The sequence below is a fragment of the Oryctolagus cuniculus genome, chromosome 14 (genome assembly GCF_051225735.1).
Source record: "Oryctolagus cuniculus isolate XC-2025 breed Fujian yellow rabbit chromosome 14, ASM5122573v1, whole genome shotgun sequence".
Classification (NCBI taxonomy): Eukaryota; Metazoa; Chordata; class Mammalia; order Lagomorpha; family Leporidae; genus Oryctolagus; species Oryctolagus cuniculus.
Genome location: NC_142880.1, coordinates 94,291,381 through 94,315,927, shown reverse-complemented (window position 1 = coordinate 94,315,927; position 24,547 = coordinate 94,291,381). Strand labels below are relative to the sequence as shown.

The 24,547-nt window shown below is 53.8% G+C and overlaps 1 protein-coding gene across 5 annotated transcripts in view; it reads right to left on the bottom strand.

Annotated features, from left to right (window-relative positions):
* The window catches only part of LOC138845212 (uncharacterized), a 45,216-nt gene that overhangs the window by 12,555 nt on the left and 8,114 nt on the right, over nt 1-24,547 (bottom strand). The window contains exon 2 of one of the 5 annotated variants that reach the window (XR_016220881.1): nt 8,409-10,410. The exons of 2 other annotated variants lie outside the window; for them this stretch is intronic. The gene's annotated coding sequence lies outside the window, so the exon portion shown is untranslated. Of the gene's footprint in view, nt 1-8,408; nt 10,411-19,539; nt 22,670-24,547 lie in introns of those variants that run through there. 2 more of the 5 variants (XR_016220879.1, XR_016220878.1) reach the window with 2 other exon arrangements.

Below are 24,547 nucleotides of genomic sequence, written 5' to 3'. Positions count from 1 at the left end.
CCTGGCTGGGGTGGGAGAGGCAGGCCGGTGGAGACACAGCGGGGAGAGGGAGGGTGAACAGGTGGACGCACGGTTAGCCAGGCGGAGTGTGGGAGCAGGTGAGGAGGTTTTGTCCTCGGAAGAGGAGAGAGGAGGCAGGGAGGAAGAGGCAAGAGCTAAGCTCACGAGAAAGCGGGCCACGCCCCTGGAGAAGCCAGGAGCCCAGAGCAGGGATGGACCACTCTCGCCAGAGGAAGTGAGTCATGTTTCCTTTCTAGAAGAGTGGCTCACACGAAGGAGCGGTTGGTCAGATCAGTGTGTCTGCAAACAGCCGGCTATTTCCGAGGGGGATGAGTGAGCCGTGGAGGCGTCATCTTGACCAGCTTTCTCCTGGTGGCACATGTGGAGCAGCTCCCTCTCCCACTGCATGGCTCCCGGAGGCTCAGCGAGCTGCGTGCTTGTGTCGCTTCCGTCCGCTGAGCTCACGTCTCCCAGGCTCGTCACCCCGGCCTCATTTTGCTCTGATCTTTCCCCTCCTGCCACGCTCCTCTGCCCCACAGATGCACAGAATGACCTGCGATGCAGAGCTGAGAAGTCTCACCAGCTCCGCAGCTCATCCCAGCGGTCCCCCCGTGACCCTTCGCACAGCCGGGACATCCGTGTGGCGGTACTGAAAGCCCGTTCATCTGAGACAAAGCTGAAAACAACGTTCCAAGAAAAAGATGCAATTCAAATGTCCACGCAAAGCCTGTAAACGTTCATATTTTCTTATATTTCTTTCTATCAAAACCAAACTGAGTATTGAAGCTAGAGTGACAGCTGGTTAATTCAATACACTGGCTTCAGCCGCTCTAAGGACACAAACTCAAAAGTGGCTCAATCACAAGTGGATGGATCAGATGGATAAGGACAAATTATGATCATTTCTGAACAATTCAAATTAACTGGCATAGAAAGCTGGAAACTGAGGCTGGCATTGTAGTGGGTAAACCACTGCCTGCAACACTGGCATCCCATATGGGCTCAGTTCAAGTCCGGCTGCTCCACTTCCGATCCAGCACTCTGCTAATGCACCTGGGAAAGCAGCGGAAGACGGCCCAAGCGCTTGGGCCCAGCCCTGGCTGTTGCAGCCATCTGGTGAGTGAATAGAAGGTTTGTTCTTCTCGTAGAGCTTAGCAACCTCAGCATAAAATTCTTTTCTTAAATTTCTTTAAAATGAATTGATTTACTTGAGAGGCCAAGACAGAGAGACAAGGCAGATTGATAGATAGCTCCCACTTGCCAGGTCACTCCTAGAATGTGTACAGTGGCTGGGATGGGCCAGGCCAAAGCCAGGAGTCAGGATGCCGTCCAGGTCTCCCGGTTGGGTAGCAGGACCCAGTTACTCAAGCCCTCACCACTGTCTCCCAGGGATTAGCAGGAAGCTGGAGTCAGGAGCCGGGGCTGGGACTCGAACTTGGGTACTTTCCAAAGTGGGACGCAGGCACCGTGTCTGCTGGGCCAACATTCACCCCCCGGGTTCCCATCTTTCGCTAAAGGGGAAAAATCAACAGCTTTCGCCTTCTCACTCAAAGGAAGCCCTGGACAGCTTGGTTGCCACATCTTACCTGCCAGTGTCACTACTCCTGGGCTTGGGGGCCGCTACTATGTAGGATCAGGTGACGTAAAGAGTGCGGCACTGAGACGGTGGATCTGATAACCGGGACGACTACTAAGCCATTAACAGGTGCAGGGCTTGTGCAGCACGGATCCACCGGACAAAGGGCAGCCTCATTTTCCAGGCAGGACAGAGCAGGATGTGGCAAGATTTCATCATGGCTGGCGCCGCAGCTCAATAGGCTAATCCTTCGCCTGTGGCAACAGCACCCTGGGTTCTAGTCCTGGTCAGGGCGCCGGATTCTGTCCTGGTTGCCCCTCTTCCAGGCCAGCTCTCTGCTGTGGCCCGGGAGTGCAGTGGAGGATGGCCCAAGTGCTTGGGCCCTGCACCCCATGAGAGACGAGGAGAAGCACCTGGCTCCTGCCATCGGATCAGCACGGTGCGCCGGCCACAGCGGCCATTGGAGGGTGAACCAACGGCAAAGGAAGACCTTTCTCTCTGTCTCTCTCTCTCTCTCACTGTCCACTCTGCCTGTAAAAAAAAAAAAAAAAAAAAAAAAAAAAAAAAAAAAAAAGACTGCATCACGTTATGCAGATCACACAATTTAAAACATGAATTTTTTTCTGGAATTTTCTATGCAGCATTTTTGGGCCACATCGATCACAGGCGACTGCAGTTCCAGGAAGGGCACCTGTGGACGGGGCACCAACCGCGCGTGAATCTGTTTTCACAGAGCCCCACTGTGCTGCGATTCCGCTGGACGTGAACTCTGAGGTAGGAGGCAGGGCTGAGGACCCTCGGCCGGGAGCCCCTGTGTCTCCTGGCCTCCAGACTGGCCAGCCTTGACATAAAATGAAAACCACTCGTGTCTCTTGTCAGCTTCAGTTTCCCAGGAAAGCCAATCAGTCATGTGCTTGGTTACATTTGCCAAAAACGGAATAACCTGCGGCTTTTAGGTGGACATAACTGAGGACACCCAGAAGGCCAGGCTGACATCCCTAGGACGGCGAGGAGGCGGGGTGGATCGCAAACCCGGGGGAGGCTGGCGACATCACCACGGCTGGGTCTTCTCTGCAGCGCCAAGATGTTCGGAGAGGACTGACGCGGCTTCTCCCCCGGGACCTGTGGCTGCTGTCTCTCTCAGCTGCCTGCGGGTGAGCCTTTACAAAGCAATAAGGCAGACTTCAGGAAACACAGGCAAAGCTGCTCGCCCAGAGCTGAGATCAAATCTGAAACCGGATTCCATCCCATTGACGTGACTGATTCAGAGAATCCGCAGGAATCCAAGGCCCGGAGAGCCTGGGCTCTCTGTTTCCAGCCCTCGCTCCTCTATCGCGTGGTTCTGGGTCTTAAAGAAGGAGCCGACTTCCACAGGGACAGACATGCAGGAAGAAAAACTCACTTCATGTAAAACTTCATTTCATTAAACTCAAGGAGTTTGGTGGATCTGCTGACTCAAAGGTTTCCTGCTGGCCCCCTGGGAGGGCTTCGCAAAGCCCTGCAGCCCGCAGACGCCGCAGCTGATAAAACACAGGGTGGCTGCTTGCTTTCTTCACCAGTCACTGAAGCGCCCCACTCCAGTCCTGAGACACAGAGCCCGGCACCCTCAGCCTCGCCCCCGTGAGGAACAGGCCCCGGGCCGCTCACCACTCACAGCTCAGCACTGTGTGCAGGTCTCTTGTCGCTGTCATTCAACAGGCATGGTGCAGCCGGGGGCTAGGTCAAGGTCACGCTGAATAAAGGAGGTCGCCAGAAAGAGCAGCCCGCGCAGCAGGTGACGCCTCTGGACACTGTCCCGGAGGTGTAGAACAGTGAGGCGCAGATGCGGACTTTGTACAAAACGCTTTCCAATGCATTCAGTTAGGAAATGTTCTATCAACCTCAGCCCCGTCAAACGCCCTTGAAGAGTACAGGTGTCTCTTCTCAGCTCGACAGATGCAGGCTGACGCCTGGGCCAGAGGGTCAGAGGAGGCCGCACGCCTCCATGTGCCGGAGGAGAACAATTTCCTTCCCATGATGACCCCCTAGTTTGATACAGAAGTGACTGGAGGTCATGTCATTACAAAGTGTAATGTAAGACAGAGCAAACTTCTAGTCTAACACGCGCGCGCACACACACACACACACTGCAAACAGCCCTGTCTTCAATGACTACAATTAATTAGGAGAGTGGGTTTCACTCACAAAAGCTTAGCTAACAGATTTGTTTGTGGCTGAGTGTTTTTCCCTCTACGGAGCTAGAAATTTCATTGTAAATGTGCTGATTAACAACATCTCTATCTGCAGCTCAGGAAGTGTTGACACAGATGTTTGGCTAATCATTCATAGCGAATAGCTATTCCCATAAAGGCTAAGATTAGTCGGAATTGGCATGCATTTCTTTCTTCTGTGAGTCTCGTTTGATTACAGATGATGTTTTGTTAGCGTGTATCCATGCAACCTCATAAATGATGTAAAACCCAAGAAAAACAGAGACGCTGCCAAGACCAAATTAAATACGCATCAGAAAAAACGCGAGCCTGATTCAGGTTCAGGTGCCACGAAGCTTGCCTTGGTCTGTTGTTGTGAAAACCTTCAGGAAGGCTACACAAAGCAGCCTTGACATCAATATCAATTTAAAGGCGGCGTGGCTGCCAACACGCACTCAGCACAGAGCTCCGCGGGCTGTTTCATCTCCAGCAAACATATGGTGGCAGCTGGTGCAGCCCCAGAGGCTGTGAAAAATGGCCACTGCGGATGGCTGGGAGAGCCTTCTCATCGGGGCCGATGCGCGTGACAGCCGTCACCTTCCGTGAGATCAGCACGGGTGGGTCTGGGAGCTGGATGAGGGGTGCTCTCACGTTGGGGAGCAGATTGCGAGTCCCTTACCCATGCCATCTTCACCTTCCTCCTTCCATCCACTGACCCACCCCCCACCCCCGGAAATCATGCCGCATGACACCTCACTGCTCTCCTTCTCCACCCCCTCTGCACACAGGCCCCGGGAAATCCAAGGAGCATGGCCCACGGGGTGACTTCGAGAGCTTCTCGGGGCATCTGGAAGACATCTGTCTGTTGCTCTATCAGCCAGAGTCCTGGGAATGGGGTTAGGAGAACAAAGGCGACACCACAGCCCAGCTGAGCTGGGGAAGTCGGGGCCCCGACTGTGTTACAAGGTGTGCACGCATTCACACGTCCAGTGTCTGCAGTGGGGAAGGATCCCGCCAGGTGCTGTAGGACAGGCAGGCACGGATGTGACATGGCCGCACAAACTCCAGGAACTGAGTCACAGCCTTGGGAGGCAAGTGGCAACGGAACGCTCGTGGGAAGCTGAAACTCCTGGGTGTCAGGTGGGCCGATACCTTCTCACCCTGGCAAGAAAATAACTGGCATCAGGTGCTGTCCATGTGCGGCAGGGAGCAGGAGTCTGTGGACGGAACCTGTTCTAAGACTGGAATGTCCCAGGGATGCTTCAGCTGCGGAAGACAACCTGCCCTTGGAGACCTGTGTTTCCATGACAACACCACACCTGCCATGGCCTGTGCCCCCTCCGGATTTCACCTTGGAGCTTGGTCCACACTGGTGGCCTTTGGTCACGTGAACGGATCAGTGACGCACCGAGGCTGGAGGGGACGGCTCAGGCCCGTTCACCCTCCCACTCCTCTCACTGCATGGTCCCCACGTTCCTCCCCTCTGGAGGACACATCGCAACGGGCTATGCTGGAAGCACCACACACCGACCCTCAGAGCGGGGCTTTCCAGTCTACAACTGCGAGGGAGTAGATTTCTTTACATTTTGTTACAGCAGCACAGGTGGGCTGAGACAGCGCCCACACCACCTGGCGCTGTCTGTACCTGTCAAATGCAAGTTGAGCTACTTCTATGTGACTGCCCGATACGCACACACAGTTACTGTGGCATACCTCGAGAGACGTCAGTCTCCCACGGGACAGGAACGGCATTGCTCTTTTCCGTCAGACACAGTGTGTGCGGAACAGAAGAGGGGAGCATGGGCGAGCAAACACACTCACTTTGGTCTCCTGCTGAGAAGCTGGAGTCAGGAGCTGCTACCGAACTCAGCAATCCCGGGTCGGGGGTGAGGGCATTTAACCCCTCAGGCTAATCGCCTGCCCCCTGCTAAGGTCCTGCTAAGGGCCAATCCGTGATTACCCATGCTCTTTTTTTTTTTTTTTTTTAAGATTTATTTTATTTATTTAAGACAGAAAGTTAGAGCTACAGAGAAAGAGAGGTCTTCCATCCGCTGGTTCACTCCCCAAATGACCTCAATGACCAGAGCTGCGCCGATCTGAAGCCAGGAGCCAGGAGCTTCTTCCAGGTCTCCCACGCTGATGCAGGGGCCCAAGCATTTGGACCATCTTCCACTGCTTTCCCAGGCCATAGCAGAGAGCTGGATTGGAAATGGAGCAGGTGGGACTTGAACCGGTACCCATATGGGATGCCGGTGCTGTAGGCCGCGGCTTTAACTCGCTGCGCCACAGCGCCGGCCCCCCATGCTCTGCCTTTACCTTGCTCTGACTTGCACCTGAAGGGCCCCTTGGCCTCTGTGCACCCCTAGCCCCTTGCACACACCCACTGGGACTGACGAGGTGGTCAGCCTTCAACTGCCCCCATGCCCAGACTGCGGCCTCCTCAGGAGAGGCCTGCGCCTTCTTGACATTGCACACAGCAGCACACTTGGCAATGAAGACGCCGCACATCTGCCGCCCACTGGGCAGCCACTCACCACGTATGGCCACAGAACACTCAAGATGTGAACAGTGTCGCTCAGCAAGTGAAGGTTTTACTTGCATGTCGGCTTAATTCGTTTGCATTTGTGTCGCAGCAGTCCCACGTGGCCAGTGGCCCCTCGCAGGAAGCACAGAGGCAAAGCCTCCACCCAGCTTGCACAGTGTCGGGCCGCTGGTGTCGAAATGACTTAAACTGGGGGCCCACGATCTCCCAGCTCTTGGCTTAAATCTGAAGCCTCCTGAAATCTCAAGGAGGTCACTCATCTCATCCTTGGTGCCGTTAGGAGGACTTTACGGCAGCCTGAGTGTGCCTGGGGGTGGTCATCCCACTGGGCGCCCACTCCCTGGATGGCAGCAGCCTCTCTGGAGGGGCTCAGAGGTTCAGGGGACACCCATGAGCCGCGCGTGGTCTAGAGAGAGGGCTCACCTCGAGGCTGAAGGCCAGGACCTGCAAAGGCCCTCAGGTGGGCAGGGGCTGAGTCTGATCACTGACCACAAAGGCAAGCAGCGCCCTGGCCAGCAGGGGCCGTGAGCATCCGAGAACACAGGCCCTAAGGGCGGCCAACACGAAACTTGGTTTTCAGTGCAATGAGAGACCACTAGAGGGCTCCAACCCGACGCTTCTTCAGTTTCAACCCATTCTCCCAGTCCCAGTGAGAACATTAACCACCAGGGAGAAGACTCTGGGGCGGGGCTTGTGGGTCACCTTGGTCAGGGCAGGAAGCGCCTGGCCAGAAGGAGGGAAGCCTAGGGCAGGAGAGCCCGTGGGATGTCCCAAGGTTGGAGTGGAGCTCTGGGGGCTGCGGAGACGTGCAGACACCTCCCAGTGGGAGGAGCGAGAAGGGCAGGGTTTCAGGAACACCGAGGTGGACACGGGAGGTCTGCGGACATCCACGTGGGCACAGTTCAGGGACGTGTGGGCCAGAGCTGACCTCAGCAGCTGCCACTTGCTGCCCTGAGACTTGGAGCCTGCTGGCGCGAGAAGATCGTGCAATAGACGTGGCCCAGAGACGCATCTGCTTCTCTCTCAGCAGATACAGGCGGGCTCCTGGTCAGCCGCTGGGCTCTGAACAGCCTGTCACGGGGCTGGCGTGCTCATGGGGCAACAGGACCACTTGGGCACCTCAAGTCACCCCACGCTCTGTGGCCCATGTGCTGACCCCTGCAGCTATTGAGAAATCCTGGGATGCCCCCAGATTTTCACAGCTTTTATTTCTCACAGTGGACCAGCAGTGAGATAAATTTAGCGTGCCAGTGAAGCCAGCCATGCCACGGTAATGGTGCAAGTATGATGTTTCAGATTACGCTCCTTAGTATCTCGCCCTTCTCTTCCAACTTATAATTCTTGTTTCTCATCACTCTCTGGCTGTTTCTAATCTGTGTCCCTCTCTCCTCCTCACAGGACCATCATTAACTGCTCCAGCCCCCAGGAAATGGTGGAAAGAATGAATGGGTTTGGCTTCAAACACTCCTAAGTAGACAGTTGGGAAGTGGTCGGAAATGGAAACCAGGCAGCTGAATAATGTTAACACAGCCTGTTCTAGAAAATGAGCCTCAGCCTTGGTCTCAGAGCTTGGTTTATCTATGACATCAGAGCTCCGAGGGACGTTTGGGGCAAGGAGCCCGTTGGCGCCCGGGCCCTCGCTCCAGCAGGAGCAATGCAGGAGGGCTCCACTTCCACCCCCAGAGTGGCTCAGCTTGCTTCTCGTGGAGAAGCCGCGAGGAAAGCTGGCAGGCCCTGCAGGAAGGAGTCTGGGTGGAGGCTGAGGGGGGACAGTCACTTGGCCATCTCTCCAGGGTTAGCCAACCGTGGCTGAAACTTGAGAGCTGCAACCAACCCACCAGATTGCAGGGAATCCCCAGGCCTGCTCTTCGTGTCTGCCAGGATGTCCCTGGGAACTTCTCAAGCCAGCCACCTTTGCGAACCTGCTATGGAGAGCGCAGAAAGTGAGGTGGGGAGCAGCACTGGAGAGGAGGAGGGGGAGGGGGAGGAGAGAGGGAGGAGAGGGAGGGGAGAGGGAGGATGGGGAAGGGGGAGGAGGAGAAGGGGGGAAGAAGGGGGAGGGGAGAGGGAGAGGAAGGATGGCTTGGTAGGGATGTGGCGCTCACATCACAGTGTCTTAGCATGTGGGATTTGGGTGGGGGGTCCCTTTTGATTTATTACTAAGGCAAACATAAGGTGAATTATATTTTGCCCCACAAAGAACAGAAGTTAAGTTGCCCCAGATGTACTGAGCATAAGACGAGGGGCCTTCAAAAAGTCCATGGAAAATACATTTTATTAAGGAATTATGCATGGATTTTTAAAACTATTTTGCACCAACATAAACTTCTTTTTTAATTCTATCTTTATATAAACTTTTAAGTCTATTGCATAAGCCAACAATGAAGTTTGAAATACAATCTTTTTTTAAATAAGATTTTATTTATTTATTTGAAAGGCAGAGTTACAGAGAGGCAGAGGCAGAGAGAGAGAAAGAGAGAGCGAGAGCGAGAGAGAGAGAGCAAGAGAGAGAGAGGTCTTCCATCCGCTGGTTCACTCCCAGATGGCTGCAACGGCTAGAGCTGCGTCGATCCAAAGCCAGGAGCCAGGAGCTTCTTCTGGGTCTCCCACATGGGTTCAGGGGCCCAAGGACTTGGGTCATCTTCTACTGCTTTCCCAGCCATAGCAGAGAGCTGGACAGGAAGTGGAGCAGCCGGGACCAGAACTGGTGCCCATTTCCTGCTAATGCATCCTGGCAGGCAGCAGGTGACGGCTCAGGTGCTCGGGCCCCTGCCACGCATGGAGGAGACCTGCATGGAGGCCCAGCCCTGGCTGTTGTGACATCTGGAGACCAAATCAGCAGATCTCTCTCTCTCTCTCTCTCTCTCTCTCTCTCTCTCTTAAGTAGATGAAAACAAACAAAACTACTCACGTTTCAAAAGGCAACCTTTGAACCACGGTACAGACTCTGCACTGCCGCACGGGGGCAGACCGGGAGGAAGACATTCTTGCCAGACGTGGAAAAGACTTTGCAGGTCACAGCGCTGGCCTCTTCGAAGCTTCTCGGGGGCTCTGATGTGTTTTGTTAACTCAAATTCCAATCAGATCCTTTCTGGCTCATTTCAATTTCCCTTTCACCCTCGGAGCATCTTAGCAGCCCAGAAAGACCCATCCAGTGCTCCCACCGTCACTGAAGTGAGGGGGGAGGGCCCTACAACAGCCCCAAGATTCTTACCTCCCCCACCCAGAATACACCAAGTGTCTCCCAGTTACTGTGCTAACTACGAACCCGGGCACGGTCACAGCCCTTCCCTGCAGGGGTGTGTCCCACCCCCTCAGTGCGTGCCTGGAACCACGCACAGAACCAAGCGTGATGTGTGCTGTGTTTTCTCTGTGCTTATATGCCCACAGTGTGAGAGATTAACCACACACTGACAACAATACAGGACACCTCCGGTGACACACATGTGGCTGTGGTCTGGCTGCCTCCCCAGGCCCCGGGCCCCACAGCTGTGCCCTTCTGAGCCGCTGGGGTGATCACGGAACCACTTATGGCCTCTCTGGGGACACAGCAAGTGCAGTGTCACCAGTCCTGTGTTCTGGGGCCTTCCCCAAAGGAGGCGAAGGTGACCTGCATGTGGCAGTCATATCGCCACAGTGCTCTGAACCCTGACAGTGACCGTGGGGCCCGCGGGTGGGCAGCACAAACAGCGTGGATACCCTGCACGAAGGGCTGGCTCAGGCCCGGGCTCCCTGGAGCAGAGGAGCACACGGGCTCAGCTTGGAAAACTGGGGTAGAGGCCAGCAAAGGCAGAGCCACTGCAGGGCTGTGTGACTCTCTGCATCCAGTCCAGCGCACGACCGTGGGTCACCTTCTCGCTCCCTGGGCCTAACCATTCCCAGGGACTCCAGGCAAAAGACGACGACCTCGTCGGAACACTCCCGACAGGTGGCACTGCCCGCAATACACGCAGGGAAATCCACGCCCTCAAAACACTCGCTAGGAAAACACTTTCTTCATGGGGAGAAGCCTGGGCCTGACAGGAGAAGGAAAAATGATGGGCCTTCAAAAGACAACACCCTTTTACTTACCCAAATTCTGTCGGAGGGAACTCCATCTCCATCTGCAAATAACGGACGTGACATTTAGAGTCAGCTCTGCTGTGCTGGGTAGAGCAGCGTGCTCCTAGGGACAGTAATTTCCTCTTCCGCGGGCTGGGATGGAGACGGGCGGATGGCGAGAGAGGAATAAACACTCCAGGAGCAGCCTCCTGCCCAGGGACATCACCCATGAGCAGTGTGACCTCAAAAGATGAAGTATGCAATCCCCGGAGTCAAGAAAACTGGCCAACTCTCCTATAAAAATGAGTTTCAGTGGAATTTGAAACACGTTTAAGTATAAAATAATGGCCTCTGAATAAACTAACGGGGGCAGATGTTTGGCCTGGTGATTGGACACCACCAGAGACGCCCACATCCCATATCAAGTGGCTGGTCTGTGTCCCAGCGCCACTCCCCGGCCCAGAGGCCTGCAGCTGAGCACCCTGCAGGGCAGTAGAGACGGCCCAAGTGGCGGGATTCCTGCCACCCGCATGGAGGATCCTGAGCCCCGAAGCCCAGCCACGCGTTTGGGAAATGAAGCAGCAGACGACATCTGTCTGCCTCTGTCTGGGTCCCTGCTTCACTGTCTCCCAAATAAATGCAACAAGAAAATGAAGAAATGTTTTCAAAAAGATTAAGAAAGAACTTTTCTACTTAATCCTAGAAGTAAAACTGCTAAAAAAGAAAAACGCTTGATAGACTTGTCTGTGTATGAATGTCTATATTAAAGAAAAACAAATGTGAAAAGGCCAAGAAAAATATTTGAAACACTTGTGAAAGATAAATGATTGTATTGTAAATATATGTGAGCTACACACAAATGAGAAAAAGTTGAATTCCCGGAGAGGGAAAATGGAGAAAGGGCATGAAGTACGCTAAGCGCTATACCCGGGACAGGTGGCCAGGAAACGCACGAAAATGCATTTGACCACTGTCGCTCCCCGTCTTCGTGGAGGAACGACACAGGACCCTGCGTTGTTCTTTTGTCTGCTCGGCCCTCCCCGGGTTTGCTGCTGGTCCTTCCCGGGTTAGCTACCGTCCCTTCCACCTCCGTGGAAGGGCGGCTCCCCCTGCCACTTTCCCCACTTCCGCGGGGGAGCGGCACATCACTGGCTGGCTCTCTCGGGGGCTGCACAGATGTTCCTCAGGTGTTCCTGGTGCATGTTGTCTCTCTCCTCCTTTATAGTCCTCTTCCACCAATCCCAACTCTGCTACCCACACGCTGAGTACACTGCTCTCCTCCAATCAGGAGCAGAATCAGCTCCTGGAGGTCATCACTCAAGTTGGCGAGAGGCAGCTGCGTAGAAGCTGTTTCCTCCTCTCCCAGCGCCATATTGTGGGAGAGCAGATGCATAGAATAAGTCTTAATTCCAGTAACTTAGTCTAGTCCGAGTTGCTCCCCACAGACCACCTCGCCATAATAAAATCAATGGAAACTAAATAATGTGATATCGTGTGAAGGGTACAACAAGGAAGGAGGGTAATCCTGGAACCGACGTTTGGCATGACACTTAAGGCGCTGGCCGGGATGCCTGTGTCCCCTCTCAGAGTGGGTGGGTTGGAGTCCCAGCCCCACTGCCAACTCCAGCTTCCTGCTAACGCAGACCCAGGAGCACAGCCTGTGAGGGCTGACGCAGTTGGATCCCTGCTCCTCAAGGGGTGACCTGGGTGACCTCCAGGCCCCTGCTCCAGCCTGGCCCAGTCTCTGCTGTCCTGAGCACGTGGGGAGTGATGGGAGCTCACTCTCTCTGTCTCTTAAATCAAGAAATAAATACGTAAGTAAATGCTAATCCTTCATGAGAGTTTGGCTACACGAGGGTGAATTTTGTGAAATTTCTGGAAGACAATGCAAGAAAAAAACACCTGAAAAGCAGCAAGAGCACGACTTTACAGCTGTTACTTCCCACGGATTAGGCTACATCAGACCCCTGTCGGAGTCCACGCCAGCACAGGGAAGAGGAACGGCGAGGCACCCAGCTCTCGCCTGGCGGCGATGCAGGAAGAGAGGACTGTCAGAGTCAGCGCAGCACAGCCTCCTCCGGGAGTTCTTCCAGGCTTTGGCAGGCCGTCCCGCCCTCTCCCCTGGGCCAGCCTCGCTTCCTGCTGGCCGTCTCAGTAGAGGTAAATAACTCTCTCGCATAGGCACAGGCGCACTGCACATTTCTTTGAGAGTCATGCTTTAACTTTTAAAAGTTATACTCTGACAGAAATTTGGCAAAGACAGACCCAGGTTCTCACATCAGTGCCTGTTTCTCCATGCAGTAACGTGGCTTCCAGGACTGGACCCTGTGGACGTAAGCAGATGGAGGGGAGAAGCTAGCCGTGAGGACGCTTGGACGCTTTGTCTGATGGCACCAGTGGCTCTCAGCCCGGGGCTGCTTTGTCCCTGTCAGGAGACTGTGTGGACTCTCACAGCTAGGAAGGGGGTGGGTGACACAGGTCGGTGTCCCCCAGGAAGAACACGCTAGCCCGGGCGCCGGCAGTGCCCAGGCTGAGACCCCGTGATCACTCCACAGGGATTTAAAGTGGAGCGCCTCTCAGACCAGACGATACTATGCACTTGTCCGTGCGTGTTCACATTGGTATTTAGGACATGTCGTTATGCTGGTGGCACTCATATGACCAGGAAAGTATTAATCAACTATTTACAGTCGTAAAAACCATTGTATGTTTCATGTGTTCTGGGGAAAGAATTGACTTTTGTATGTCTCCATAGACAGTGGTATATAAGCATAAACTACATGTTTATATACACATCCTGCTACTTACTCTTCTATGTGTTTCTCAATCATATCCGAAAGGCCTTCAGAATGTTCTTGGAAAATGTATGCTGTCACTGGATTCCAGATTCCACCAAGTCCTTCGTGTGCGTGCCCGTGTGTTTCCTTTACCCTGTGCTGAGCCTGTGGTTCTGTCAGTAAGGAGTCCTGTCTCTCACTGTCTGTTCCAATGTGCACACCTCTGGAGACCACGCACTAACTCTGCCAGCTGTGCACACTACGTATGAAGTCGGCGCTGGATTGGCTGGCCCGCCCGTCACTCACCATCGCCCCAGAGGCCTGCCAGTTTGGGTGGCTGAGCTGGCAGAGGACAGCTCCTGCTGACTGTCCAGAGAGGAGAGGAGACGCCTGCTGCGAGGGCCTGCGAGTCGCGGCCCGGCATCCTCGTGCAGAGCGCCGGGAGCTGGAGAGGCTGGGTCTTCTGGTTTAAATTCCACCTCCAACAGTGGCTCCGCCCCCGACCTCTGATTTTCCCATCCATGGAATGAGACTACGGGACAGGCAGTGTCCAGGGAATCCCAGTGTTCTGATCCTACGAATCCCTCAGCATCTGACCCTGCGACTTTGCAAGGAATGAATGGTTTCCAGTCTCACCACGGGAGTGATGCTGAGACCGTCCCCTGCTTGACAACTTCGTGCTACCGCCTTGGAGTGATCACGGGCACCCACAAGGAACATGGAGGTAAACCTCTGTCCAAGTGCCGGGCCCCAAAAGGCCCAAAGAAACATCTTCGTCAAAGCACTTGCAAGGTCTTGGTGTGTGACCGTGAGCACGCGGGGGCTGGCCAGCATTGCTGCTCCCGGAGGACGGAGGTGGCCGGCTTGCCGGCTCTCAGGCGGCTTCTCAGCTCGGGCCGTCTCTGGCCCTTCACTTGATAACATAATTTACTGATTCCCTGAAGGCCCAATTGCTCTTCAGCTGATTTCTAGCCTGTACCCTGGGAGTCATGGGATGTCTGCCTGCTCTCTTAACGCATCGAAGTCTCTACCCAAATTTGCTCTGTGATTTTAAAAATACCGGATCTGTAAATTCTTGTAAATACATGGTTTGCACTCTTTATTTGCATCAGGTTGAACTGCAAGGCAGGCATGAGAGAAAGGAATACTTCTGTAAGTCACCAAAAATCCCCAGTCTGTTGAGATGCATGCTACTGTGCTAGGTTTAGCCCCGGCACTACTGGCATTTTAGGCTGGACAATGATTTGTGGTTGGGAACTGTCTGGGGTGCTGTGGGATGTTGTCCTGCATGCCTAGGCTGCACCTGCCAGACGCCAGCAGCACTGCCCCCACCCACACACAGTGTGATGACCAAAATACAAAAATTTCACATGCAAGGATCTACCCGCCCAGCTGACCACTGGTCTCCTCCATGAAGGGGGAGAAGAAAGGGCAGGAAGTGTGTCTATCCCCGGCGAAGATGGAGGCCTCCTCACCATGGCCTGTGGTAACACAGGGAGTCCCAGACCCCATTTCTGCAGGGCCACTGGCCATGCTGGGCAGCCGGTCATGGTAAAGGAGCCAGGTGGTACAAGAAGTGGGTCTAGCAGCACACTCAAGGGTGAAAAGGGATCCCCGTTGTGTTGGGAAGAGTAAGAATCAGGAATGACTTTTTTTTAAACAGTTTTTAATTAATTAATTAATTTTTTTGACAGGCAGAGTGGACAGTGAGAGAGAGACAGAGAGAAAGGTCTTCCTTTACCGTTGGTTCACCCTCCAATGGCTGCCGCGGCTGGCGCACCGCGCTGATCCGATGGCAAGAGCCAGGTGCTTTTCCTGGTCTCCCATGGGGTGCAGGGCCCAAGCACTTGGGCCATCCTCCACTGCACTCCCTGGCCACAGCAGAGAGCTGGCCTGGAAGAGGGGCAACCGGGACAGAATCCGGCGCCCCAACCAGGACTAGAACTCGGTGTGCCGGTGCCGCAAGGTGGAGGATTAGCTTAGTGAGCCATGGTGTTGGCCTGACTTGATTTTCTTATTTATATTTGTTCACATAATCTGATTATCTATATGTAATCTTCAGAATTTTGTAAAATCTTAAGAATTGATATGGATGATTAATAGTCTCTTAGGGGATGCGGCAAACACCCTCCTTGGTGATTTATGTTCTGTATGACTTGTTCCCTTTGAGCGTGAGTGGGGCTGTGACTCCTCTGGGTCCGACTACGGCAAACGTGATGTCACATGTTGGAGAGTATCCTGCCTCGCAGTCTGCAGAGACTCCCCTTGCTGACTCTGAAGCGGGAAGCTGCCATCCCGCGAGGTGGTCTACGCGAGAGCCACAGGGAGGGACTGTGGGCCGCCTTCAGCAGAGAGACTGCGCCCACCCCAACAGAAGACACGTCAGTCCTGCAACCTCAAGGGGAGAGCCGGACACGGGGTCTTTCCCCAGCTGAGCCTCTGGCAAGACCATAGCCCTGGCCAACACCCTACTGTAGCCCAGCGAGAACCAAAGCAGAAGACACAGTGGGGCCACACACCAAGTGTGGGGAGCAATCCGGACTGGACTAAGTTACTGGAATTAAGACTTATTCTATGCATCTGCTCTCCTGTGGGGAGCAACCCGGACTAGACTGAGTTACTGGAATTAAGACTTATTCTATGCATCTGCTCTCCCACAATATGGCGCTGGGAGAGAAGTAAACAGCTTCCGCACAGCTGCCTCCAGTTCAACCAATAAACTGTAGGACTTGCTCCTGATTGGAGGAGAGCAGCGTACTCGGCGTGTGGGCAGCCGAGTTGGGATTGGCGGAGGAGGACTATAAAGGAGGAGAGAGACGGCATGCACCAGGAACATCTATGGGGAACATCTAAGGGAACCCGTGCAGCCCCCGAGAAAGCCGGCCGGCGGTGTGCCGCTCCCCTGCGGAAGTGGGGAATGTGGCCAGGGGGAACTGCCCTTCCACGGAGGTGGAAGGGATAGTAGCCAACCCGGGAAGAACCAGCAGCAAACCCGGGGAGGGCCGAGCAGACGAAAGAACAGCGCAGGGTCCTGTGTTGCTCCTCCACGAAGAGGGGGAGCGACATAATGGTGCCGTGACTCGGATATGAAGCCTAGGCAGGGCTTAGTGTCGTTCCTCCACGAAGAGGGGGAGCGACAACCAAAGAGATTATGAGATAAGTGACATATGTTGTTTTGTGTCACTGAGCTTGTGGTAATTTGCCGTCCAACAGCAGATAACCAATACAGGCAGCTTCCTTCTCCAGGGAGAATTCACAAGCCAAATGCTCTCCCTGAGTATTGTGGTTATCGCTATATTAATGGTAAAGGGAGCCCTTGATTATCCTGCGCCTATGAATCAAAACTTTCAGAGAGACAGAAAAGTGGGTGTGGCACTCGCAACAATGCCAGGGCGTGCACCTGTCACCATGAAGAGTGCCACAGCACACAACATCAGACAAGGCCACTCTGCAAAGGAGGGCACGAGCCAGCACAGAGACCCTCACAACCCTGTCTGGACATAAACCAAAGCAAGAGCATTGTCAAAACCACAAATCGATGCAGGTGTTTGGGCAAGCAGTTCGGCTGCTTCCTAGAACACCCCTATCTCGTGCCAAGGTGCCTGTGTTCAAGCCCCACCTCCAATTCCTCACTCCAGTTTCCTGCTAATGCTCACCAGTGGAAGCAGCAGGTGATGGCTCGAGTAATCGGGTCCCTACTACTCACAAGGTAGACCAAGACTAAGTTCCTGATCCTGGCTTTGGCTTAGCCCAGATCCAGCCGTTGCAGGCACCTGGGGAGTGAACCAACAGATGGGAGCTCTTTGTCCATCTGTCTGTTTTTCTCCCTCTGTTCCTCTCCCTCTCTAGAACAGAACAACAACAACAACAAAACCTGAGTCAACACGCCCCTGTGCTGGGTAACGTGAATGACTGTTTACCAGTGACAGCATTAGCCTCACGCCTGTCTTCCCACCTTGTAGAGGAGTTAGACAGTCAGCCGACATTCAGTCCTGAACACGACCTGTGTCCCTGCACTCTCCCCGAGTCACCCCACTTGAGCCAAACCCTATGAGTGCTCTCTAACACCCTCTTACTGAGATGCCCTGTGGGCCCCAGGGCTCAGGCCTCCTTTGTAAAGTCAATGAACCCAACCTTAGGGGCCTGCAGGTGCGTTCCTGGTGATGTCTGAGGAGTAGCCTTGATGACACTGTAGCCCAAATAACTGTAGTACATTCCAGCGTTAGTGTGCAAACTGGCAAATTATTTAAGCATGGCCCACACCAGGGATCTAATGAAATAAAAGCAAATTCCAGGGCACACGAGTGGGTGGGTCGGTCAGATACCTCCTCCGTGTATCTGCTGTCACTGAGGTTAAGAACAAACCATTGAACTAAAAAATGAAGTTCAAAACTCCAAGCTTCCAAGTCTTCAGATTTCAAGGAATCATTCAGGATACCGTACTGACACAGCAATATACTACAGTGTAACCGCGACACAAGGCAGGGACTGCTAACTGTGAATTTGTATTTTGGCTTGCGAAAGGAGGAGGGAGAGATGTCATCACAATGACCACTTGTTCGAGGACGTTGGCAAACTGGGAGCTTACTGAGCTAAACAGACACAGCAGAGGGCCTTTAACTCCAGCTCCACGAATCATTTCCCACTTGTATTCTCTGCAGTATTAACAGCAACTGTACCCCAAGTCAGCAGCAGGGAGGCGCTCTCTGTGAGTGAGCTGGGTGATCACAGTCCCACAATGCCCCCAGAGAACAGCACACCCTGGGCTCCAGTGGACACTCAGCCCCACAGCCCACGTCTGTGCCACTTGCCAGAGGTCGGGGCTTTGGCAACCACCGGTGCAGCGGCTGCCCCTTTCCTGTGCTCCCCGCCAGCCGGACCGCAGGACGTGTGCTGTCCCCAGTGCTCCCTCCTCACCGCCCCAGCCTGGCCCTGGTTAGTTTGCGTGGTGCATGGAGCGAGACCGAGGACGCGACTGCCGCCAGAGGCAGGAAGGGACCTGAGGCCCTGCGAGCTGGGCTGCAGCTGCGGAGCGTGAGCAGCCACTCTGGCCACAGGTGCATTTGCAGGTGGGTGGAGGCCACCGGCACTGGGCAGGGGCCACAGCCTCAGCGGTGGCCCCAGGCCATGGGAAATGCCCGTTGTTCCTACACCAGTGACAGCCACGGGCAGCCACTCTCACTGTGGGAGAGGAAACACGTCTCTCTACAACGCTGTGTGGAGGCGGAACTTTGGAAACCTGCTTTGGAAAATATTTTTTCTTCTGAATTAAACATCCTAAAGAATTTTTTAAGAACGCTACAGGCTAACAGACCTTTGATCTTCAGAAACTTTTATCAGAATCTTCTAAAAATTAAGGAAAATGTTATAGGATCAAAATCAGGCTTTATAGAAATGGCTTTGAGAAAAGATTTTTCTACTTTATCAGAAAAATTTGACAAAAAGAATTAGTGAGAAAACCCCATGATCACGCTTCCTCAGATATTCTAACTGTTATATTTGGGGTACCATTGAGAAACCAAGTGTTACACAGAAGTACTAAGCACAGAAAACTCCAGCTAAACCCTGGGACACCCCACAGAATCTCGTGAGCAGCCACCGTCCTCGTGCTGATGGCCAGTCCAGGCGGCCGTGGTGCTTATCTGATGTCCCATGAGCCCCACTACCGTGTGCAGCAGACAGCAACAGCTGGGCTCACTATGTAGACGTCCTTCCTGACTTTCCGGCCTCTGAAAACAGAACTTCGATGGTGTTTCAGACGAATCTGGTGACAGGCTACAAGACATCTGCGGGGAGGACTGCATGTGGCGCGGCACCGCCTCACACACTGGCCTTCCATCCGGGCTCCAGATAGTGTTCTGGCTGCCCCACTTCCGATCCAGCTCCTTCTAATGGCCTGGAAGGACAGCAGAGCGTGGCCCAAGTGCCTGGGCCCCCGCCAAGGAGCTTTGACCTGGCCCAGCCCTGACTTTTGCAGCCTTTTAGGAGTGAACAAGCAGATGGATTCATCCTCTCTCTCTCTCTCTCTCCCTCCTTCCCTCTCTCTCTCTTTCTCCTCCTCTGTAACTCTGCCTTTCAAATAAATAAATCTTAAGAAGATAAAAAATTAAAAATAAAAAATATTTGAGAGAAGCTTGTGAATTTTTTGCAGGTCAAAGCTCACTTCTGTTAAACCACCTTTTTCATTCTTTTGTAGTGGGCTGTTCAGGGCGTCCATACAGCAGATGAACAAATATAAGAAGTGTGTAGCTGCTTCTGTAGGCTGTGGTCAGCTTCGTGGGCAGCCTGGCTCGGCCGTGGCCCCCACTGTGCGACACGTGGCTGTAAAGGTGTTCCTGGATGTGATTAACGTTGACAATGTTGCCTCTGAGTGGAGCCGATGACCCCAGTGAAATGCTGATGTTTCCTAAAGAGGAAGTAATTCTCCCTTAAGACAGAAAAACAGAAACCCACATGGCCAGAAGTGCCTGGCCTACCACCCTGTAGAATCTGGACTCAAACGACAACAGCAGCTCCTACCCACTCTTACCTAAATCCCGACTGCTGGCTCGCCCTGCGCATTCCAGGATGCCAGCCCCACAATGGCACGAGCCAACTCTAATGCATAAATAAATAGTGCCCATCTTTATCCTTATATCCATCATCTGGAATCTACATGTTGTCTGTCCAGCTGTTTGTCTATACAGCCATCTACCTACCTACCCCTCTGCATCTATCACATATGTGTCTATGTCCTTTTGGCTCTGTTTTTGGGAGAACCCTGGTCATCACAGGGCCTGCGAGCCACCTCATGACTGACGCAGATACACCGAAGACCTCACCTGTCCATCACCCTCAGTTCAGTGTCCACAGCTGGCTCCTCCCTCCTCACTGCTTCTGGCCTCCTCTACTCACTACAAACACAAGTCATGTCTTCTGTTTTGGGCTGTTTATCAAGGAATAGTGAATTAAATGAGACTAAGATGCAATGAGGAAAATAATTCTAGTGCCATTTATATTATGTAGTTTATTTCAAAGCCAAATAAAAATAATGTTGGGACTTTTTACTGTTTAGAATTATCCACTCAATTGCTTGCTTTCTCTAACAGTTCTAAGGACTGAATCTTTCGCATGGAAAAGAAAGCTGAGTATTGCCCAGGGCCCTGGCAGTCAATAACAAGGACAGAATTTCAGAAAGCTCATGGAAAATAGAGTTAAAATATAAATTTATTTTAGTTCAAAAGACGAGCTCCATGCCTAGCACACCTCTCCGTGAAGTTTTTGAAGAGCCCCTGGAATTACGGAGGTCTGGCTGGGTGCCCCGGGCACCTGCTGCCCTGCCGGCTGCTTCCTCTCGGGGCTGAGGCAGACGATGGCCGGGCGTCAGGCAGTTAGATACAGAGCCCAGCGTCAGATGCGGATAGAAGGGTACTCAGTACTCACCGACAGCGTCCTGTGTGTCTGACCCCCAGCTAAATGAACTGGTTTAGCCTCTGAAATCCCTGGGAGAGAGGTCTTGTTTCTATGTGTGCTGTAGGTGTGTCAGTGTCTGACGGCCACTGTAACAACCTGCCGCGGCTCCATGACGTGAAATAGCACAGCTCTTCCCCTCGTGTAGCCTGATTCCAGGAGCTCGGAGTCCAGACGGGGTGCAGCGCGGGTGTTGGGAGGCCAGCGCCTCCTCCGGGCGCCAGGGAGACTCCGTCTTCTGCGGGTACCAGGGAGACTCCGTCTTCTGCGGGCGCCAGCAAGCCTTTCCCCACCCTCCAGGCTGTGGCACTGCAGTTCCTGCGTCCACCTTCACCTCCGTCCTCACGGGGGCCCCTCTTACGAGGCCACCTGTGGTCAGCCTCAGGGCCTCCCTGAGCAGGCAGGGGTGACCTCGCCATCCCATGATCCGTCACAGGGCCTCCCTGAGCAGGCAGGGGTGATTTCGCCATCCCATGATCCGTCACAGGGCCTCCCTGAGCAGGCAGGGGTGACCTCGCCATCCCATGATCCGTCACAGGGCCTCCCTGAGCAGGCAGGGGTGACCTCGCCATCCCACGATCTGTGGCCTAATCACAGGGCCTCCCTGAGCAGGCAGGGGTGACCTCGCCATCCCACGATCTGTGGCCTAATCACAGGGCCTCCCCGAGCAGGCAGGGGTGACCTCGCCATCCCACGATCTGTGGCCTAATCACATCTGCTATGTCCCCTTTGTCTCACGAGGAGACAGGAATCGAAGCAGGGAGGGCTAACTCTGGAAGTCACTTCTCAGCCCAGCACCAGAGATACCGAGTGCCTGGGGCCTGGCCAGGGTGCCCGTGGTGGGAAACAGTGGCACCTGGACCCCCAGCCGACCTGTCCAACTGCCTTGCACGAGACCCCTGGGGCTCCTGACCCAGCCTGAGTATTAGCGTGTCCATGCAGGGGATGCCAGCCTGAGAAGTCCACAGAACAGGCTGCTGGGAGAGCAGAGCTAAGTGTGCTGCTCACTGCCCATCCACGGGCCCCACCGGGACCAGCTTAGCCTCGCCATGGGCGGCACAGCAACAGGCTGTGTAGGACACTGCCCATCCACAGGCCCCACCAGGACCAGCTTAGCCTCACCGTGGGCGGCACCTCAATAAGCTGTGTAGGGCACTGCCCATCCACAGAGCCCACCGGGACCAGCTTAGCCTTGCCGTGGGCGGCACAGCAACAGGCTGTGTAGGGCACTGCTCATTCATGGGCCCCCCTGGGACCAGCTTAGCCTTGCTGTGGGTGGCACAGCAACACGCCGTATATGAGGGTTTTGCTGTCCAGTTTGATGCAGGTTTTTTCAATGAGGGCCAGTGTGGGATTAGCACTGGGAAAGATCAGGAGAGATACACTCCACAAATCTCCCGGCTCAGGGGCATCCAGAGTCAGCTCTCAGAAACTCTGCAGCCTGGTCACCATGGCAATGAATTTGGGAGGAATCACTGAAACCAGTAGTAACGCTACTTATGAGTTTCATCTTCTTGGAAAGGAGTCCTCCGCAGTGGTGAAGTCATGCAGGTCGGAACAGTGGAACAGAAAATTGATGTTGAAGTAAACAGTGAGTTAATCCACGGGTGTAGACATCTTGGTTCTCCACACTCAGCCCAACAAAAACTCCTGAATGAATCAGTTGAAAACAGAGCATGCCAAGGTGTGAGGCCTTTGCCTCCAGGAAGTCCCAGCCTCACAGAAAACCCAGAGTCACTCCCAGACACCAACAGAGCAATGGCGAGGAGGCTGGGGGCTGCCCGGGGAGTTCACTGGGAAGGCAGCTGTCGGCGCAGGACGCTGTCTCTGCATGACTTCCAAAAGCCACGGCCTGAATGACCACCACGGGTGTGTTCCCAGGGCAGGAAATGTGGACGTGGAGATGGGAGAGGAGTGCTCGGTCGGCGCAGCAGCAGCCTCGCGGGAACCATCCTAGCCAGCACGGCGTTTGAATGTAAATTAGCGAGAAGAGCACTTGCGTCACCGGGCAGGCCTGTTTGCAGAGAGCTCAGCCTGCAGCAATGCCGTAGACATGCAGGTCTTCATGGTTCACCACTGGTCACTTACTCAGCACCTGCTTGTCACTCGTGCACGTTAGATACATACTGCACACAACAAAAACCCTGTGGCCCCATGTGAGGGGTGTCCGAGTCAAGACCTGCTCCAGGGTTTGAGCACTTACTTGGCCAAAGCCATGCAGTGAGTGGCTGGACACTAAGACACTAGGTTCTTGCATAATACCACACTGCCCCCTAGTATTTCCAGAGAGAAGGTCTCTCAGCCACTGCTTCCTGTAGCACCATGGTCTGCACGTTATGTTCACATAAAAATACATTGTCCAGTGCACTCGATGCATTTTTCTTTCTGTCCCCAAGAACGGTGAGAATCCCTCCCCAGGAAGCTCTCTCCCCTGAAAACCAGATCCCCCACCAAGCACAGGGTGCCCTTGCTGCCCAAACTCTTTCCTTATTTGGCTTAAGCTCTCCTCACCACGCTCCAGCCAAGCTTCCCTGGGGCCAGTGCCAAGGCTCACCTGCCCTCACCGAGCCAATAATCTGAGGGCAGGTACCTTTGCCAAAACCGCCCTGCCCCAGGAGACTGCCACCCTAACAGCTCTGTTCTCTGCAAAATCCTTCCTTCGCATCCAACTCAAAACTCAGAGCGGCTCTCCTGCAAAGAGCAACCGCGGCCCTGTCCTGCTCCATTGCTTTGCCTCAGGGCCCGGTACGGAGCAAGCAGCTCCTGCAAGGCTTCCTGGCTGGTGCAGGACCTCCACCACCACCTGCCTAGAGCAGTGCCTGGCCCGGAGCAGGTGTGCAGCCTGTTCCCAGCAGACGAAGAAAGGGCGGGCAGGGACGCACTGCTTTCTAACATGAGCCTTCGCTTTTCTGGCGAGGTGTTGCATGAGGAAACCATGCATTTCATTCCTAGGACATGTGGAATTTTCATTAAACCCGGTGGGAAATAGGAATCTCCCCTCAAAATCCAACAGTAAAGACTTCGGATAAGTCTGAGTTGGAAACATAAAATCTGGCAGGAGCAAGGATTTTCTTTCTTTGCTAAATTAGTACCACTTGGTCAAGGACAATAGATCATGCTCCTCGAGTCTGAAATGTATTGGATTCCTTTTGCTTTTGTCAAATGTTAGATCCATGAGTTAAACATATTTCTTGAAGAAAATGAGGCTGTCTGCTTCGTGTTGCTATTTATCAATGAAAACCAAAGTGCTTTATCAGTGACACTGCAGCGCACAGGATGCTGGGTACGTGAGTCAGTAACACGCACCCCGCTGCAGAGGCAGAGAATCTGGAATCCAGGTGAGGAGGAGACGTGCACACCGAGCTGGTATGTGAGCAGAGAGCACTGCTCTCCACCCTCCCTGGCCGGATGGTACTTCCCCATCCATCACGCCCCAGTGCTCATTGCTGTCCAGTGACGATGGATTAAAGTCTGTTTTATGAACCAACTTACAATATGCATTGTGGAAGACACAATGATGATATGTGGATCTCAGAATTGATGACCTATACGGGGCTGGCACTGTGGTGCAGTGGGTTAACGCCCTGGCCTGAAACATCGGCATCCCATTTGGGTGCCGGTTCTAGTCCCGGCTGCTCCTCTTCCCATCCAGCTCTCTGCTATGGCCTGGGATAGCAGTAGAAGATGAAGATGGCCCAAGTCCTTAGGCCCCTGCACCCACGTGGGAGACCCAGAGGAGGCTCCTGGCTCCTGGCTTCGGATCGGCACAGCTTTGGCTGATGCGGCCACCTGGGGAGTGAACCAGTCAGTGTATGGAAGACCTCTTTCTCTCTCTCTCTCTGCCTCTCCTCTCTCTGTGTAACTCTGACTTTCAAGTAAAATAAATAAATCTTAAAAGAATCTGGCTGTATTGTCAATACCACAGGATTCACCAGGACACAGCAAGTACCTGGAGCTGGGTAAATCAGGGATA